Below are 20,291 nucleotides of genomic sequence, written 5' to 3' on the forward strand. Positions count from 1 at the left end.
TCATGATCTGAGGGTGGACACGTGTCTTTGCATGTTCTCAGAAGAAACTTTTTGTAGAAAGAAGGACTTGCAGCCGGGTACGGTGGCTCACGCCTATAATCCCAGTACTTTGCGAGGCTGAGGTGGGCGGATCACGAGGTCAGGAGATCGAGACCATCCTGCCTAACACGGTGAAACCCCGTCTCTACTAAAAATACAAAAAATTAGCCAAGCACCTGTAGTCCCAGCTACTCGGGAGGCTGAGGCTGGAGAATGGTGTAAACCCTGGGGGTGGAGCTTGCAGTGAGCCAAGATGGTCCTACTGCACTCCAGCCTGGGAGGCAGAGGGAGACTCCGTCTCAAAAAAAAAAGAAGCACGTGCATTTTAAATCACTTATTCCCCGTTGTAAGGGTGGATTCTACAGAATAGCCATACTACCAATTGTCTTGCATGAAACAATAGGCATCTATGAGATGGCTGGACGAAATATAAGACAAAATTTGGAGACTTACATACTTGTTGTCATGTTTTTTGTAGTATATTTAAACTTTTTATATCAGTTAACCCACATGAAGGGTAAAACCATAATTTTCATCTCATTGTACAATATTCTAATCATCTCCTCTAATCCCTATCTTTGAGAGTGAGCTTGGGTATATAAAAAGCCTGAATATTATTTCTACCTTGCAAATAAATATAGAAGCCAAGAAATTTAAGGTGACTCACCCTATGTGGCATAGTTGTAACTCTTGTTATGGACTACCTACAACATTATACAATCAGTCAAACGGAGTTTTTCATGATATTTTGCCTTTTGGAGGACAATACAACCCTAATTACCAGAATTAAATGATCAAAGATAAAATCGCTTCCTAGAAACAATTTGAAACAAGCAAAAAGAAATGAACAAAAGCCTGAAAACATTTTTGCAGTAAAAAATGTAACCAGAACAGGTGCTTCCTCATGGGCACTTTGCAAAAACACAGCCTATTTGAAAACGCTCATTACATTCTCTTAATTTCTCTACCCTCGTTCCTTAATAATTAAGGAATCAAATGCATGGTGATGATAACAGGACCCCATGCCTTAAGTGACCATCCCCATCTGCTCCTCATTCCCCACCTGAAGCTATCATCTTCCTTTTAGGCCATCGCCTGGGACAGCTGGAAAGCTGAGAGCAAGCTCATAAATATGAGGTTTCGAAATGCAGCCAGACGGTTGCAAAAACCATAATGGACTTGGGGTTTCTAACTCCTGGGGTATTGGCTTTCTTTCCTTTAGTAAAGATGCCTTTTTATGTTTGGTGCTCCCACCACTTCTTCAAAAGAGTGCGGTATAGTTTCCCCATTGAGGATGAAGAGATGTCAGATTTCCTTCTACTTACAATATTCTTCCTAAGCCTGAATAATGAAGGAAGGTTTGGGTCTCTTTCATTTTATTCTGTTGGTAAAAAAATGCGCGCGCACACACACACACACGTATTCCTAAAAATGCAGCATAGGATTATCTGTTTTCATGTTTAATGACTAAGATCAAGTGTCTAATTTAAAAATCCCACATGTTTGCTACTAAAAGAAAAGGGGGAAAAGGAAAAATACAAAGTATATTTTTGAGCCTGGTATCAAGGAGGTGAAGGAGAGATGGACTCAAGAAATATGCAAAGTTGATGTCCTGACATAAAATATAAAAGGAAAAGAGGAAAGACATATAAAAGGGAAAACATTATGACAATAGAAGAAAAGCAAGCCAATGGAAGTTATTGATATAACTGTGGAAGAAAGGCACCTTGATTGAGTAGATAATGCCCCTGTTTGTAAATCTCTAGCCAACAAGCTATGTAGATTTCGGCAAGTATATAAAACAGTTCAGAGGTTTGCTATACTCATCTGTCCTGCAGGATTAGCAATAATATCCCATGTTTGACTGTTGGTTACATCCTAAGAGTTATTCCACCTAGCTTCCTCCTTGCTAAAGATTTCTAACCTTGTTTAATATTGGATGATTGTATCCTCCTTGGCTCTTTCTTCTGCTCTGTGATGAAAGCTAATTAGTCAAAGCATTCATGACCATTTATTCAGCTTTGTCTGCTCTGAGTTCACTCAAGGACATATGTCACAGCCAGACCTCACCAATGATGTGGAAGGAGACTTCTGCTGGAGAGATTCAGGAAAAGCAACTTGCCCAAGGTTAACAAAGTTGTAGGCAGCTGAGCCAAGATTCAAACACAGGAAGTCTGACTTTGTCTTATTTTGAGAACTACATATGAGAGACCAAGAGTTCATGTCTGATTCTACAGTGAACATTCTCAGATTGTAACATGAAAAATACTATTTTGCAGAGCTTGTTAAGTACATATTCCAAATTCTGCCTTAATTTTATTATCAAACTCCCTTGTCAGGTTACTGTGTTTCAGATGAACTTGAGAACACAGCATGAGATGAGGGTTTACTGATTTTTGTTTTGTAAATGGTATTGAGAAATAGACAGTTCCTTATCTTTGTTGTGTACAGTGGCTTATTTAGTGGGGCAATTACACTGATTATTCTCTAGACTCAGGGACATAAGTGTATGATTTTTAAATGTCTTGTGTTTGGTGATAAATGCTAGATTTCAGTCCCTTGATTAGACAGAACAGATACCAATTGCTTATTATTTATAACACTCTGTGTTTGATATGATTACTGGGGGAGTCATTGAGGATGGTACATTTATTGGCTTATTTTTCTAGAAAAGTGCTGTCCAACAGAACTTTGGAAAATGGTGGAAATGTTCTGTATCTGTGAGTGGCCTTCCCTCATACATGGCTATCACAAACTTAAAATGACTGGTGCAACTGAGGAAAGAAATGAATAATTTAATTTAATTTTTATTTATTTATATTTTAATAGTCACTGTGATTAGTGTCTAAACTATGTGGCTTTCAAATAATAGGTACCTGTGTACACACAGACATTTTAAAAAGCTGAACAGTTATTTTCTTATTGGTAAGTCTGATTTGTAGAATGGTCTATGCCAAGAAGTTCACTTCTGTTGAGAAATTAACACGTGGCTTTAATTCTTTATGTTTGTTGGGGCAATGTATGTGTCTTCACAGCCTTGCCATTCCCAGGCCTCCCCACCCCCGTCCCACCTTCGTTGGGCAATGTAATCTCAATGTCAGACACATTCATGGGGGCTGGCCTCACAGAAACCTAACAATACACTGGCATCCTGACGAGTTGCCACAGTGCTCCCAGGACAGGAACCACCTTTGCAGAGAGACTGACTCATTCATTATTCTGAAAGATTAAGTACCAAATACCTCATTAGAGAAACTGCAAGCTGAAAAACAGATAACAGCTGGAGAAAAGGAAAAAAGCCATTTGCAGATGAGAAAGTGGTGAGGGTAGAACTAATTGGTTCTTCACTGAATAGGTCTGGCTTTCTTTCCCAATCACCCAGGGCCACATTTTGCCCAGAACCGATGCCCATGAGCTTCTGGATTCCTGCTGCAGTTGCCAGGTAATTCTTACCATTAAAGTCCTAATGGAATTAGTAGAAATGACAGACTGTTCAATAAATCACACACTAGTCTCTTCCATTTGAATGAGAATTGACTGGCACAAATGATTGATTAACGTTGACAAAGCCATATGGGTTCAAATCATATTCCTTTTGTTCATATTTTCAAACAATTTAAATTGTATTCTTCTTGAAGTTCCATCATTAAGATTTTGTTTGTTTGTTTTGTTTTTTTTTCCAGAGAGCACAGGGGAAAGGAAAGTTGGATTAATTCTCAGGCCTAACTTGCACTGGCTGTGTGATCTGGGGAAAAACAGTTAACCTTTAAGCCTCTGGTTCCTCATCTGTAAAATAGTTTATTCCTTAAAGGTGTAACACTCAGCAGAGTCTAGCTTTCAAGAATGGAGTCTTCATCAAGACAGTTTCTTCAAATCCTTCAAACATTTCCAGCCTCAAACAGATACAATATATTTTGGCCTTCATGATGGTTAATTTTACGTATGAACTTCACTGAATTAAGGAATGCCCAGACAGCTGGTAAAATATTATTTCTGAATGTGTCTGCAAGAGTGCTCAGAAGAGACTGGCTCTTGAATAGGTAGATTAAATAAACAAGTCTTCCCTTACCGAAGCGGGTGGGCATCATCCAATCAGTTGAGAGCCCAGATTCTGGGGGCGGCAGGGAAGCAAAGCAATGGAAGAGCAAATTTGCTTTCTCTTTGTTTGAGCTGGGACATCCATCTTCTCCCACTCTGGGACATAGATGTTCCTGATTCTTGGGATTGGACTCGAACCAGGACTTACTCCATGACATTCTCCCAACTCATCCACCCTCATCCCCAGTTCTCAGGCCTTCAGACTTAGATTGAATTACACCATCAGCTTTCCTGGTTCTTCTAGCATGCCAGTAGCAGACTGTGGGACTTCTCAGCATCCATTTACACATAAAACCAATTTGCATAATAAACCTCTTATATTTCTCTCTCTCTATGCAACCTATTGATTCTGTTTCTCTAGAAAATCCCAATACAGGCTTTTTGACACATAGTTATAAGGTGTCCTATCAATTCAGTTTTACTTTTACCTTTTAAGTAGACTGAAGGCTCCTAAAAGGCAGGTACAAACTGACAGCCTCACCAGCTATCAGTCCAACAGAACACAGCCCACTGTTTGTCTAAACACACAATCTTTTCACCTCAGTCACAGTTATTGATTGAAAGCGTGCAGGGTGCTGGGACTTTTAAGGAAATTGGCTCACTAAGAGCACTTGTCCAGATTCAGGTAAGAGTCAGTGAAGGGACTTGCGGTGGAGTGTGGAGTTCAAATAAGGTACATGCTATTCAGTACTGGGAGTTTGTGAAAAGAGCAGTAATCAGTAGAACTTTTCTACTTGGCAGCAGACTCTATACTCTGGGCTCTGGGGCAGGACCTCTTCTCTATTCACAGGAGGAAAAACGCTTAAGAAGAGTAGGGTTGGTCCCCTAAATCAAAGTTTGATTTTGGTGCATAATTATTATGATAAGACAACAATAAGAAATCAGTCAAAGTAACTATTTGGAAATCCAAGGTAACAGAAGTCCAGTTTTATCAAATGAGGCAAGAGGGAGTGTATAGTCTGATGACAAGGAAGCACAGGTGGATTCCCAGCCAATGTTAGTTTTAGAAACCCTAGGGGTCAAAAAGGGGATCCATGTCTGGCCGGACTCTCAGTTCTAGGTCTAGATGGATAATCTTTTTTTTTTTTTTTTTTTTTTTTTTTGAGACGGAATCTTGCTCTGTCACCAGGCTGGAGTGCAGTGGCATGATCTGGACTCACTGCAACCTCTGCCTCCCAGGTTCAAGTCATTCTTCGGCCTCAGCCTCCCAAGTAGCTGGGACTACAGGCATGCCACGTCCAGCTAATTTTTGTATTTTTCGTAGAGACAGGTTTCACCATGTTTGCCAGGATGGTCTTGATCTCTTGACCTCATGATCCACCCGCCTTGGCCTCCCAAAGTGCTGGGATTACAGGCGTGAGCCACCGTGCCGGGCCAATGGATAACTTTTTACAATGTTCCACTAAGTTAGAGGTTGACAAAGAAAGCACAGATCTGGCAGGGTGCTGTGGCTCACGCCTGTACTCCCAGCACTTTGGGAGGCTGAGGCAGGCGGATCACGAGGTCAGGAGATTGAGACCATCCTGGCTAACACGGTGAAACTCCGTCTCTACTAAAAATACAAAAAAATTAGCCGGGCGTGGTGGCGGGCGCCTGTAGTCCCAGCTATTCGGGAGGCTGAGGCAGGAGAATGGCGTGAACCCGGGAGGCGGAGCTTCCAGTGAGCCAAGATGGCGCCACTGAACTCCAGCCTGGGCAACAAAGCAAGACTCTGTCTCAAAAAAAAAAAAAAAAAAAAAGGAAAAGAAAAGAAAGCACAGATCTGACACTGGATGAATGTTATGTTTCATCAGGATACAGACCTGATGAAGGATAGAGCCCAGAGGTGGAAAACTTCCTTGGTCTTTCCTGATCTCAGCTGTGAGTTGCAGGCAAAGCAGATTGAGAAGAATTCAGTTTGTGAAAAGTGCATGATATTCTTAAGAAATGAATATGCATCTCCTAGGCACCCATCACCTGTCCTTTTGCTGACCTTTTCCTGTTACAAAGAAAGATTAGCTAAGGTCTAGTTAGCTGTCCATATCTGGAACACTGATAAACGACCCGTGGGTGGAACTGGGTTGTAACACAGCTACTCAAGTTGTAACCATAGGAATAAAAGAAAAAATGGGACCAGGAAACCAGTCATCATTAGAACGCTGGTGAGGCTGATAGCTGGATAGCAGTCACTGCAGGCTTTGTGCCAAGTGGCCTGGTGTCCCATGTACCACGGGCATCCTTGAGACTGATTCACAGCACTTTAGTCTGCCCTCAGTCCTATCTCCAAATAGCCTGGTCTTCAGTTTAGTTTCTATCTTGGGTAAACCCTCATTCTCAGTGTGTTTGGATTCTGTTTGCTTTCCTCCTCCGCCCCTACATGTACCTCTAGGACAAGAGGAGTTTTGAAAAGAAGCCTGCCTTTTTTTTTTAAAATCAACTTTTGTTCCCAAGTGCTGAAATTTGCTAAATTCCCTATTCCTTTCTGCCTGGCAGTGTCAGAGCATGCTCTGATCCTCTCACTCACTGACACACACACACACATAGAGGGCCATCTTTCTCAGACACAGCTGAACTACATGGATGCTTCCCTTTTTAATATTGTATTTTAAGTAGCACTTTGTATGTTTTGAAGTGATTAGGAACACAGATTCTGGAGTCTGACAACCCTTGAACAAAAAGATGGCTCCACCTCTTATGATTTGGAGCTTAAATTAAGCAAATTATTAAGTCGATTGAAGCATTTGATTCTTTCAATCTATAATGAAGAAAAAAGCAACCTATGTCATTATGAAGCTTAGCTTTCCCTAATACTTAATAGCCACTCAGTTAATGTTGTCTCTGTTATTAGTATTATTAGCATTATAAAAAGTCACTTGTTGTATCCATTTTAAGGTGCCAGATATAATCCCTGGTTCAAACTTGTCCTCAGTGCTAATTAATTTTCATCTTTAAAAAATTGCTTCACCTCTATAAAGCTAAGGTTAAAAAAATAAATCAACCAACCAACCAGCAACAACAAATACAAGCTCAGTCTTTCTTCCCCCAGTGATTCTTGAAAATTATCACTATCTAATGAAATAATGCTTATCATTTAGGGTAAGCAATGTATTAGCCACACATTTTATAAACATGTTTTCCTAGATTGTTCATCTCTTTCACTCATGTAGTCAAAATGTATAAGTTAGTCATTTACATATCAGGAAATGGAAACATGGTAGTGCAGTTTTTGCCTATGAGAAAACAACGTGAGAATGTAGGCATGATGAAAAGGTCAAGTCTTAACCAGGCTTGTTACCCACTAATCACTAGATTTCAAGAGCTTGTTATTGTTATGGTTCACGATACATAACCTGTATAAACCATTTCTTTGAGTAGGGGGATAGAAAAAAACATTTGCTCAATGGTGAATAAGAAACTGAAGAAGCTTAGATAATACAATGGGTTTCAGTTAAAAGTGATGCCATCCAAATGAAGCAGTGGTTCGTTCTTTCCTCTATATTTCACACACCAGCCTCGAGCCAGGTTGCCACACGTTCTCTCAGCTATATCCCTTCCCCTCTTTGCCCTGTCTAATAACCTCAGCCAGACTAATTTCCTCAAACTTGTCTTCAAGACTTTGGAGTCTTGTTTTTATTGCAGTGTTCACTAGTGTTTGATTGGGGAGCTTCCAGGCAACATAAATTCCCACTGATATGTTTGGGTAGGCTGTGCAGTTTCCATACCAGTCATTTCCATTTCTCTCTAACATTCTACATTTTCTTTTCTGTTTTCTACTGCAGCTCCTCACACAATCCATCCTCCCATTCTCCGTTTCCTGGGCCAGCTCTCCCTATCTATTCTTGCTGAAGTCTTCTTTCCTTACTATTATACATCTCTGAGCTCATAAAATCTTTGTCATTTGACCTGAAAGACAGAGCTTATTTATTTATTTATTTATTTATTTTTGAGACAGAGTTTTGCATTTTTGCCCAGGCTAGAGTGCAGTGGTATAATCATGGCTCAAGACTCATTGCAGTCTTGAATTCCTGGGCTCAAGCAATTCCCATGCCTCAACCTCCCAAGCAGCTAGGACTGCATCAGCACACCTGGCCAATTTTTCTATTTGCTCTAGAGATGGAGTATCACTATGTAACTCCTGGCCTGAAGCAGTCCTCCTGCCCCAGCTTGTGAAAATGTTGAGATTGAAGACATTGGCCACCACACCTGGCCATAAACTCTTTTTATTAGAAGGTCTGGAATATTCTACTATTTCCTTTGTTTTTATTTTCATTATAATTGTTATTTGAATCAATAGCATCTGAGAGCCACCTGAGAGCATAGAGCATATTGCACAAATCTTCCATTTGTATTACTCATTGATGCTAGTTGAGAGAAACTTGAAAGATAATTTGAGTGGTTTCTCAATATTTTAAAATGGCAGCCCTTTGGTTCAAACATAGAAGCCTAGGGTTAGAACAGACTAGAGCTGTGTAAACCACTTATCCCAACCTACTCACTTTATCTTGATTGACATTTGTGTAGAGAATCCTCAGAACTCTGAGAGTTAGGAAGTCACTGAAGTACAGTTTCGCATCATTAATGAGGAGGTAGGGGTTGTGGATGAGTTCAGATTACCAGCCCAAGGTCACAGAGCTGACATCTTGCACAGGGCTGGGCAATCAGTCAACTCAGGGTCAGTACTAGTTGAATTAAATGTGTTAGTTGGTTGCCAGTTGTTGAGTAGCAATTTACCTAAGCTTCACTTAATGATCATTTCTATGAGGAGAAAACATGTAGCATAATGGTTAAGAGATATTGTGTGATATATGTTTGTGTCTGCTAAGATTTTAAGATGCTTGGAATATAAGGCAATTCATGACTAGTTATTGCTCACAAAGCACCTGGGGAAAGTTAAGAAGCTCAATGAGCTGAGGTCATCTTAGAGTCTTCCTTGCTTGTTGCTGACTTAAATGCTCTCTATTTGAATCACTCTTTCAATGAGTGAGTTAACCAAATAAGATGAACACTGGCCTGGCAAATGGAAATCACATAATTCCTTTGAGGTCAACAGCATTTTGAAGGGGTCTTTTGACTCTCAATCAAGCAGAACTCTTGTGGAAATATTCTGTCCTTGTGCAATGCCCCTGAAGAGACTGAAGATACATAGCTGCATGGCGTTCATTATTATTAACTCAGTCCTTAGGTAAACTAAGTAATTTGCAACAAGAGCCTTAATATTTCATAAAATAAGACACTAGTTTTTTCTTCTCTCATTCATTCATTTAACAAACTTCTTTTGATTGAGAGGATTGTTTGCCTTAGTTAGGTACCGCCTTTGCAAACTGCAAGCCTGGTGGGTTTAAGAGGCTTCAAATGTGGATCTTAGGCATGTTGATTTTCAGCCTCTGTGAAGTAGTAATTAATACATGAAATTTAGGAATCTCTTAATTAATATCATGAAACAATTTCTCAGGTGGGTGTAGAACTAAGGAAATTATATTTTCAAGGTCACTCAGGACTCCACACTGCAAGCCATAATCTGGAGTTTACTACCTATTTAATAGCTTATCACCTCCCTTCTCCTGACTTGAAAAGGAAAGAAGCCAATATGTGTGAAGCAATGTACCTGGAGGGCAAACTTGTATCTTTTGAAACACGATCCACATTCATGTGGTACAATAGTCTATACGTACTCTGCAATATTGACTACTCTAATGTGGAATAATGTTCTGCTTTCATATACCATATGTGTCTCTCTAATAATGTTCTCTCTGATTTTCTTTTCTGTGATATTCCCTTGTGTTGATCTAGTTCCTCCATGACCTTTAGTGTTTCCTCAATATAAACACATCCCTCACTAACTTCTATTCATTGACTTAATCTCATTGAAAAACTGTAAAACTACATACAATTTACCCCTTTGAGTATGTGTGCCAACCACCATTCAGTTGTTAAATTGACAGAGAAGCAAAACTGTAGGTTTACTTGCAAGCCAAGTTTAATCTGATAGTTACACTTTTTCATAGTTAATACAGAATAACAGTGCTGGACTATCTCAAATTTCAGAGCGGTACATGTGAACCTGAGACCTTGCTGGAACTAAGTACCCTTCTATCCAGCAAAGCATCCATCCCTGATGATTTGTGTGTCCCTGATCATCCAGCTGTTTATCCTCTGAGGAAGATTTCAGTAGGTGTTTACACTCTCAGTCAGTCAGAGTTCAACCCAAGCTTATTTTTCAAGGCCCACCGATTTGGGACATGATACTTTCCATCCTTTAGTTTGTCTAACAGATGTGGATGCTCCTTAAATGCCCACCTGAGATATTTATTTCCCTGGTACCCCATGATGATCTTCTAGTCCTGGTGGCTCCAACAAACTTCATAACACCTTAAGACAAAATTGAGAATTACCTTTAAGTGTTTGGAGAGAAAAATAACTTTTGAAACTGTCAAATGCTTAGACACTGAGTGAGGTAATTTAATGTAAGCTTTTTATTTTAATTTTAGAATTCCAATCTTATTTTTCTTGTTATTAGTTGGCTTAATTTTGCTGTTTATTCAATGTTGTATTTGACGCATCACTACAACGCATTTCAAAATTTCTGTATGCTAAATATTTCTAAGAATTACTCACAATTCTATCTCATGTACTCAGGCTGAAGTTAAGGAAAAGAAAAAGAAATGAAGCACACTTCAAACAAATGCAGTAAAATTATAATAGCAAAATAGCAATAGTCCCAACCACCCATATAATGAGACTTCAGCTCCCCGAGAACATGGCACAACACATGTGTCAGTGTCAACCTAAGGCTGAGATCTAATTAGGGCACATTCAGCCCATCTGATTATATGTTTCTTGTTTGGTGACAAATCCGTTCATTTTGCAACAACATTTCCGCAAATGTCCAACAATTTGTTTCAGAGCCTCAAGCAGATTTTTAAAGTATATAATTTTATGAAGTGGTGAATAAGAGTGTTCCTCAGCAAATAACCATTCACATATAATCTGTTTTTCTGACCCTTTAGATGAAATTGCCAAGCCTGGTGAATGAATTGTCGAATTCTATCAATTAATATTTTTGAATACTAATTTTCTTTTTTAAACTGAAGACAATTAAATGGTGGAAGATTTAGCAGATTTAATTTAGCTGAGTATGTCAGTTGTGTATGTGGATTGTGTGTGGTTTTCAAAGACCAAACATGTCAGGGAAACATCTTTAAATAGTAGAAATACACTGGATGCTTGATCTGGGTTTTGTTGCAAATTTGTGGTATGATTCTGGCAAAGTCGCCATTCCTAAGGTTTATATATCAGACTCTTGTAAAGGAAGCTAGACAGGAAGTCAAGAGTTCTAGAATTCTAGTCTTTGCCCTGTCTACTCAGGGCCTACTTCTCTTCACATAAAATATGACAAATTTATATCAGTGTCTTCTGAAGGTAGCAAACCCGAATTTTAGGCTTCTGTCTCATAAGCCATCAATTATTTCAGGCAGTGGTTCTTGGGCAGTGACATCACAGGCTCTCTTGACCTTCAGAAGAATGTTTCAGAATGGAGTCCTTTACATTTTGGTGATTGTAAATACAGGCATTGCTGTGTGTAAATATACACACTGATTTCTATATGGAGTAAAACTGGTGCTAAGCTATATTAGGGAGAAAAAGTACTCCTCACTAAACACAACTTGCTGATATAGAATATTTCACGGTTTTTTGTTTTGCTTTCTTTTGCTTTGTTCTTTGGAGTGGTGTGTAGATGTGTGCCGGAGAGGAGGGAAGCATCACATACAACATTAAGCATACGTTGGCAGGAATTGCTTTGTAAATGACCCCTAAAGTAAATGTCTTTATATATACACCACACACATACACACATACACACGCACACACACAATGAACAAAAGAAAATTTAAAATAAAACTTGTTGCTTGTAATGTGAACCCATGCGAATGCAAGCATTCAGTTTGTACATATGTATTTTTATTTTGGGTTTTCTGAAGCTGTATGTATATTTTGAGTGATTCTTACACTCTCTTTCTCTCTCTCTCTCTATATATATATAATTGCCCAAGTATGAAGGCTTCTTTTTCTTTGTAATATTTATAGAGCCTTGACATTGAGACTTAACCATTAGAATAACATTGACAGTAATGATGCTAGACAAAAGAAATTACTCTTGTACAGGTAACAAAAATCACTGATTACTAAAAATGGAGTAATAGTGCCTTGGTTTATAACATTAAGATACTCAGAGGAAACAAAACAGTCAGTAAAACTGGATGTTTGGTGCCACTTGTGAAATTCAACATGGGAAAATCCAAATTTGCAACCTTTTCAAGTAGTCTTTTTTCTTTGTCATAGGCAACGGCTTACATGTTATTTTTCCCCCAGTCAATGTGTCTATACATTTGCAAGCTAAATTTAAGTTGGTTATTTTTTTGCTGACAGCTCTAACCTCTTTTATTGGATTTTTATTTTTTTCCTCTCTCACTAGTACTTGCAACACCTTCCAATTGAGTGTTGCTTAATGTTTTCATTAGTATGTGATTCCCTCCCTCTTTCAGCTCATTAATAAAGGTATTAAATAAAGCTGGCTCCTCTAACTGCTGATGTTCTCTCCACAGTTCCTCCCTCAAACTGGATAAATTTCCATTCATTAGTGCTCTCAGCTTACCATGATCCAAGCAGGCAATGTAACTACACTCTTTTCCAGGTATATTTGGACTATATTCTATACATGCATTCTTATTACTCATGGGACCTGATGTTTTTCTCCACTCTATCTGGATCATTACTAAAATCAAACTTAGGCAAAACTAGTGGGATGTCAGGGAAAGGAACCCACCAGTTTAAAAAGTGCTGGTATAATGGCTGGTTTTTTTTGTTGTTATGGTTGAGGAAGTCTGAAACCAAAAAGACTGATGCAGTTTGCATGTCAGATACAGTAGATAATCTGTAGGACTGGAACAATCACTTCCTATTCCTATAGACCAGAAAAATGCATCAATGAATAGACAGACATGTTTGTTATTCCCAATAAATGCTCTGGGTCTGACAATTTTTCTTAGTTTAATGTATGAATTTCATTTCGTAACAGCAATAAGATACTCCAGGCTGTACATTTGTTAGGGATTATTGCACTTCTTGGGTGGTTTCAGTCATACTGCCTTTAGTCTTTTGCCATATAACATGACCCAAGGCACCTTATAAATAGCAGAGCAATGCGCTGCCTGTCATGAATAGCCTTGTAAAGGGACATGGATTATAGAGGTATGATAATAACTATAAAACAGGAGTGGAAATTTAAGTGCCTGCATTTGATAATCTGTATGATTAGTATTTTTTTTTAACATTTTGGTCTTTTGTGTTTCATTGTGCTTAGAATTTTCATTCTGTTGAACACAGAAATCAGTGTTCAACAATACAACATGCTAAAGGCGTTGAAGGTAATTCAAGACCTAATTTAATATTTCAAACCTTCTCATAGTTTTGTTTACCAATTAGCTGTCAGAGGTTAGGCTGGAATTAGCTGACTTACACAGCAGCCTCATTGGGTCAGAAATCACAGATAATCATCGTAAGTTACAGCAAATACTCTAAGGATTGAATTCTTAAACTCCAAGCAAAAGTAATATCACAGAGATAATGCCTTGCAATTTCAATATCACAACTGAAAGGGCAACTGAGCACTACTTATGTTATAAAACTAAAGTTGGAAATTTATGACATATAACATTTAGCCAAATGGGGATTTGACATTTTGTAAGCCAGCATCTTATGATATCAGATGCATTTTTTTTTTTAGTTTTGTTATTTTTTTATTTTTGGTGTTATTACATCCAGATGTTTGACATAATGGTGACCAAATGTATCCATGTTTTGTTTCCAAGTCATTTATTATAAAAGGAATAATAAGGACAATTTTAATTATCATGAGGCTGGCCAGTGTTAATGAGGAAAAAGAGATGAATAAATATGTCAATTCAGGTCTACAGGTTTCTAATTCTTCTGCATTAGCTGACTTGAACCAAACAATCACCTGCAAGTCAGCATGTAACATTTTCCCTATCACTTGAGTGGGAAAACTATCATGTTAATGTGTACTTAGAAGGTGGACAATAGATGTATATTTATGATGCATATAATTTTCTTGTTGCGCTATAAGCATGATACACAAAGTGTTGTGAAAATGACCCATCACCACACACCTCTCATACTGACTGTCCCCTATGCCACTCAACTGTCATTCCATTTCAGGCCAAATATTCATTTTAACATCTTCTCATCTTGCATAAAAATACATGGCTGTATCATAGAATTACTCAATCATAGAATAGATGAAGAGCTTTCAAAAACAAGCTTTTACCCATGAAGAAATTCTTAGTACAGCATCCTAAGTGAGTGGTCATTCTCTCCTGTAATGGATTTACACGGATGGAAGCTACTATTAGAATTTTTTCAAGTTATATCAAAATAGACCTCTTCATAATCTCTAAACCTTGGTCAAGGTCTGGCTTTTTATGTCAACATAAAAATTAATACCATTTAGATTCTGATTCTAAATTTCTATGAAGAGAAAACACTCACTTTCAATCCTAGATAGGAAGCTCTAGAAGGCACATCATGAATTGTAGCCTGTACGCTTAATGATGAAATTCTGTTGTGACTGTAGAATGTTCTGCAAAGAAGTTTATAGATTAAATTTTGCCATGCTTCATTCAGTGAAAGGAGATGAAAGACAGATAACACTGACAATAGCCTCCATTTAAATTCATGTAATATATCTAATATGGTACTTTGTAGCATTTTGCAGAGCTGTTCTTTTTATTTTATCAGGATAGGAGCAGTTACTTTTTAACAAAAGAATAGGGTTGAAAGAATATAATAAAAAAGAAAAAGTACCTCAGTATTAATTGTTATATTTCACCCTAGTAACATATAGATTATCATGCGTATTATTGGTTCGAAATTTTTTTCTCCCTTTATCACTCTTTGGAATTGGAAGTTTGCTGAGGGCCAAAATCAAGCCTGACCACTTCTCTTTGCAACTACAATAAGTCTGCCAAGAAAAAAGATATTCTATCAAGGATAGATAAAATTAGTTACTGAAAAAGAAAGTTGACAAGGCACAATGCCTCATGCCTGTAATCCTAGCATTTTAGGAGGCTGAGACAGAAGAATCATTTAAGCCCAGGAGTTCAAGAGTAACCTGGGCAAGATAGCGAGACCCTATCTCTACAATTTTTTTTTTTTTTTTTTCAAAAATTAGCCAGACATGATGGCAGGCACCTGTAGTCCCAGCTACTAGGGAGCCTGATGCAGGAGGATTGCTTGAGCCTAGAAACTCAAGGCAATAATGGGCTATGATCAAGCCACGGCACTCCAGTCTGGGCAACAAAGTTTATATTTCCTTAGAAAATAAACAAAAAATTTAAAATTAAAAATTAAAAACTAAAAATAAAAAAAGAGAAAGTTTTCTTCTATAGGATCCTTAACCCCCAACTGATATATTATCTCCACTTTACCTCTTAGCCACACTTTCTTTCCATCAAAGCTTTTCAGTTCACTATAGCCTACAGTCATTGCTCCTTCTTCATCTGGGTAATAATCAATAGACCATTGTTAACACTTCATCATATGTTGAATTGTGAAATTAATTGCACTGTCAAATTGAGCTTTTTTATGTTTTATATGACTATTTCATGTTTTACATATTTGTCTTTGTTGACCAATGGGACTTGATGCTATCAAATAGTAGGACTACTTTCCCACATCACTGCATTTTGCATTTCCTCAGCACATTGCATTGAGCTAGGCACATAGTAAAAACTCAAAACATGTTTGCACATGTTTTATCAGATACTTAGCTGGCTTCTTTAATTATTTCCAGCACCCAGGTCATCTGACCTTACTGGGGGAATGTAAATGGTAGAAAAATTGCAGTTCCTATTCAGTGTCTCATGTGGTTAGAACTGAGCATCAATGAGGTGAGGTAGAATGTGCTTCATCATTAATGTCTCCCTTCAGAAACTGCACAATGACAGCCTAAAGTTTTTTTTTCTTTCTTTCTTTCCCCCACATATATATTTGAATGCTCAGAAAAGATAAGAAAGCCTGAAGAAGAACAGACGTGTTAGAAGTGTGAAATGGATTAACATCAAAGCCCCCTGGGAAAAATCTGAAACATGAAATGCAGGCTCCTGACTGACAAGAGCTATTCAGAGAGCGTTCAAAGCCCGGCAGTGCATTTCGGGCTGTGTCTCTTCCTGAGCTGTGAGAGGCCTGTGTAGCAGGTAGAGATGCTGGGGGAAAAAAAATCCCTTTCTGAACTTTGGGGAAATGTAGCCTCTGTGTGTAGGAGAAGGGAAAGGCAAGGCACTTTTTTTTAACCATGAAAAGACACAGACTGTTTCATATATAGGCAGAGAAACAAGCCACTGATGTATTTGATACGAACGGTAGTGGGAAGCACCCCATGCATAAAATCCTGCTTACCCATCACAGTGACTCTAATGTTCAGTATTCATGAATAATTCTTCCAGTCTTTACAGGCTAGAAGCAGTAACTACCCAATATCCATTGTCATCCTACCATGAGCTCATAGATTTTAAAGAATCAGTAAAAACTGGTTATTTATTTTCATTCCTTAGTAGTACAAGGCCAGAGACTAGAAACTACATTATCTTTCACAATAATTTCACAATAGTTATTTTTAACTTATAGTATTTTTAGAAAGTCTATTTTGTTTTGACACATAAACTTAGCTGTTTTTCAAAGTTGAGGGGTAAATTGAGTGACAGCTTAGATCTGGAAACGCTGAATGTGATTTGATAAAGACAAATATAATAAGACAAAAAGTGGGAGAGATCCCTTTGGAATTACAGTGAGGATTCTAATTAGAGAATGTGCCCCACCCATTATTATAGCTCTTAAGACTGAGCTATCCCCTCACTTTATGACCATGCTTTCAATGGTTAGACTTTTATATTGTGACTGCAAAGCAATTAGACCTTTGATTCTTCTTTTCAAAGCCTCAATGAAACATCTATAAACAAAATGGTCCTCAGGCACTTAACCTTGCAGCACCAATGGGGATATATTCAAAGTGATAATACCTTCTTTATGAAGGTGAGATTAATGGTGGAGGAAAGTCAAAAGACATTAAAATTTTACCTGCCAAATAAGGTGATTCTACTTTTCATAAACTAACTCCAAAAGCCATTTTTTGTCTCTTGGGAAAGTTAGAAGATAGTGGAAAATGTCTATTTACTTGCAACCAAGAATCATGAATATCCCAACCCATCTCCTATCAGAACTTACACCCAATAAGGAAAACATACCTCTGTTCCAAACTTTTATACACATTTTAAAGTATCAATTAATTAACTGAGTGAGTCAACAAATATTTATTAGGAGTGTCTGATGTTCTAGGCAATGTTGTGGGAATACGAGTGAGAACAAAAACTTTTGATTATGATTGATGTATCTCACACTGTGTAATTATTTATGTAAATCAACCATGTGGCGTTTGTCATGTCTGCTTTTTTATTGTTGACTATATTATTTCTTTTCATGTTACCCATCTTCCCACCAATTTTTAACTTCATTGAATGTTGTTGTAATATTATTGAAGTAAATATCGTGTTGTAGTTCATGATTCATCTGCAGAGTCAAGTTCTTGTGGGTTTAATTCCTACACTCTTCATTTAATGACTTTGGCAACATTTAGCAATGTCTTTGTTCCTCCATTGCTAATGTCTCCAATAGTCTTTTTTAACAATTGCAAAATGTGAAAACAAAAAAAGAAAAGATTGCTCCACTGATGTTGTGATTCAACAAGTGTAACAGACATAAAAAACTTAGCATGATGCATTGACAAAGATGCTCAATAGTGTCATTGATGATGGTAGACAACATAGCTTCTCTCTCCACTCAGTCCACTGGAAAGCCTTGTGCATTACCTAGTGAGGTTGATGCCTAATGCAGGTACACTGATTGATTTTGATGACTCTGTTACCAAAATGTTTAATGTTTTGTCAAAGAAAAACTGTCTTACCACTTACAAATATGTAAAGCTGGCTCTATATGTGTGGTTGTCAGTGTGATACAATTTTAGATTCATGAAGAAGTACAAGGCCCTAGTTCCATGGATATGTGTTTGCTTCCTATAGTCTTCTGATAATTAAAAACATTTTCAAGATAAGTATTATCTTTTATTGCAGACCATTTTTGAAATGTAGATATCACAAAGATGGGTAGCATAAAAAATTTATTAAAGTTTTTATAACTTAATCATCAAAATAAATATCTAAATTTTAAAAACATCACTCATAGATCCCTCAGTTACAGAAAATATCTCATTCATCTTTGTATTCACAGTACATAGAAAAGTAGATAGTAGGCACTTTATTTTATTCAAATAGATCAATGCATGGATCATATCCATGCATGGATAAGAAGGACTGTTCTTTCATAAGCATGCTAGTGTCTATTTAGTTTCAGATTTGTGTTAGTGGGGGGTGATTGGTAGGTACAGGCTGCTGAGCTGTTAATGGTATAGAAATTTAAGTGACTAAAGCAGAGAACACTGAAAAATATTTTTTCTACCTTATAATTTTCCGTCTTTTCTCTGGTGACATCAAACAGCTATTTGGCTAGACTGTGACTTAAAGTCTGTCACAATCTACAGAGGACAATTGTGGGCTTACTCATGTTGAGAACTGGGGCAGAATTCCTGCCCTGGGCCAGAGAGGTTCTTTTCCGCCAGAGGCATTATTGTGAAGCTGCTAAGGGGGCTTTGACTGCTCATTTCCTCTAAGGTGTTTTTGTTTTTGTTTTTGTTTGTTTGTTTGTTTAAAAAAAGGAAAAAACAGAAAAACAAGAAACCAATAGAGGTGAGTTATTACCTAACTACAGATATTATCTGAGGGTAAAATCGGGAGCTGTAGAGAATACTTGATCTTAAATCTTTATCTCAAACTTTTGAAGAAGAAAACAGAAATCTGAACAGTATAGGTACTTATTTCTGTCAAAATTGTTTTTTTTTTTTTGTGAGAAGATTACAATCAAAACATTTTCCCTTTTACTAAACTTGGATGTCTGCTTGAGGCTATTGTGTGGTGTTTAGCTAGTATCTTCTACATTGGTTATGAATTTTCCATCAACTGGTTCTTTATATGGGAAGTTATCATTTGAAAAAGAAAAACTTGAGTTACAAATGTATCCTTTGCTGTCCCGGCTGGAGTAGACTGGGTAGTGGGGTGAAGTGTCTGCCTCTAATTATGGAGAGAGAAATACTGACACAGGGAGGGAGAGCACCATCCAGAGCTTCCTCTCTAAGAGTTGAAATCACTATCATGACTTACATTACAGGGTTCACATAGTAGGAAATTATCACTAGCATTTGAATATATGAAATCAGAAAAATGTATGGATATAGTTTTATTCTTGCTATTAAGGAATTATTATTGAGTTGATAAAAGCAAAGAAAGAAGCAAGAAGCAGTACTAGAGATGAGATGGTAACAACTTGGGCCGGAAAATGATGACTAGATCCATCCACCAGAATAGAAGCCCAGAAAGTATAAAAGGTGTCAATAGAAGGAAACTCAAGTGATTAGGTGTCAACATCAGAGAGATATCATGCAAGCAGTGGGAAAATAGTTCAACATCTAGATGAAGAAAATAATTTGAAAAGTTTGGTGAGAGGTGGTAAGTAGATATTTAAATAGTTACATGTTTGGAACCAGGGAGACCTGATGGTGGAAAAGAGAGACCAGAACCCAGCCATGCCCTGTTCTTCAGGAAATTATCAATGTCACTTAGGACACGGAGTCCAAATCCAAAGTTAGAGTCAAACGGGGAAACTACTGAAAATTGGACCCACAGTAGGAGTTGTTATGAGATGTAAGACAAAAAAAATCAGTTTCCAAAATCTAAGCATGACTAACAACTTGCTGATTAAATGATGAGGCTCCAGGCTGCAGATACATCATTGTTTTATTTCAGCTTTTTTTGTATTTTTAATTTTATCTTTTATTTTTATTGAGACAGAGTCTCGCTCTGTCACCCAGGCTGGAGTGGAGTGGCTCGATCTCAGCTCACTGCAAACTCCACCTCCTAGATTCAAGAGATTCTCCAGCCTCGGCCTCCTGAGTATCTAGGATTACAGGCACAAGCCACCACACCCAACTAATT

The sequence above is a fragment of the Colobus angolensis genome, unplaced genomic scaffold (genome assembly GCF_000951035.1).
Source record: "Colobus angolensis palliatus isolate OR3802 unplaced genomic scaffold, Cang.pa_1.0 Scaffold342, whole genome shotgun sequence".
In the NCBI taxonomy this organism is placed as follows: domain Eukaryota; kingdom Metazoa; phylum Chordata; class Mammalia; order Primates; family Cercopithecidae; genus Colobus; species Colobus angolensis.